A 552-nucleotide genomic window follows, 5' to 3' on the forward strand; every position below is an offset into this window, starting at 1 on the left:
TGGACTACAGACATTGACAGTCTCCTAGCCTAAAAACAAATGCTGAATGCACTGCCTAGATTTTGAGGTAAACGCATTGTCCATTATTTGATTTGATCAGGGCAGGGCAGGGAAGCACTAACAAACTGCATTTAGTCCAATAAAAAGACACAACATTATTAGGGTGATAAATAAAAGGGAGTTGCTCCACGCATGACACAAGAGAACCCTCTGCTGGAGCAAAAAGCTTACAGCACCTGGTATTCCCAGGCGGTCTCCCATCCAAGTACTAACCAGGCCCGACCCTGCTTAGCTTCCGAGATCGGACGAGATCGGGCGTATTCAGGCTGGTATGGCCGTAAGCGAAAGGCAATCTCGTGGTACACTATATAAAGTCAACGTGTCGCTTACTCTTAGGGGGACAAAGAAATGTCCACCTTGTGACACACGCTGAAAAGCTCAAACCTTGCTTGCATTTCCAGACCATATATTTCACTCTTGTGGGGGAGGGGGGGGAAGAGGGCATATCCTAGGTTCATACTTATGACAACTTCATGGACTAGGGCCCTATAA

At 46.7% G+C, this 552-nt stretch overlaps 1 non-coding gene across 1 annotated transcript; it reads right to left on the reverse strand.

The window, feature by feature from the left end:
• Window positions 1-224: 224 nt before the first annotated feature.
• Window positions 225-343, reverse strand: LOC121841841. Its single transcript, XR_006080786.1, has one exon. It is a non-coding gene; the product is annotated as a 5S ribosomal RNA (ribosomal RNA).
• Window positions 344-552: the final 209 nt, after the last annotated feature.

The sequence above is a fragment of the Oncorhynchus tshawytscha genome, unplaced genomic scaffold (assembly GCF_018296145.1).
Source record: "Oncorhynchus tshawytscha isolate Ot180627B unplaced genomic scaffold, Otsh_v2.0 Un_contig_18001_pilon_pilon, whole genome shotgun sequence".
In the NCBI taxonomy this organism is placed as follows: domain Eukaryota; kingdom Metazoa; phylum Chordata; class Actinopteri; order Salmoniformes; family Salmonidae; genus Oncorhynchus; species Oncorhynchus tshawytscha.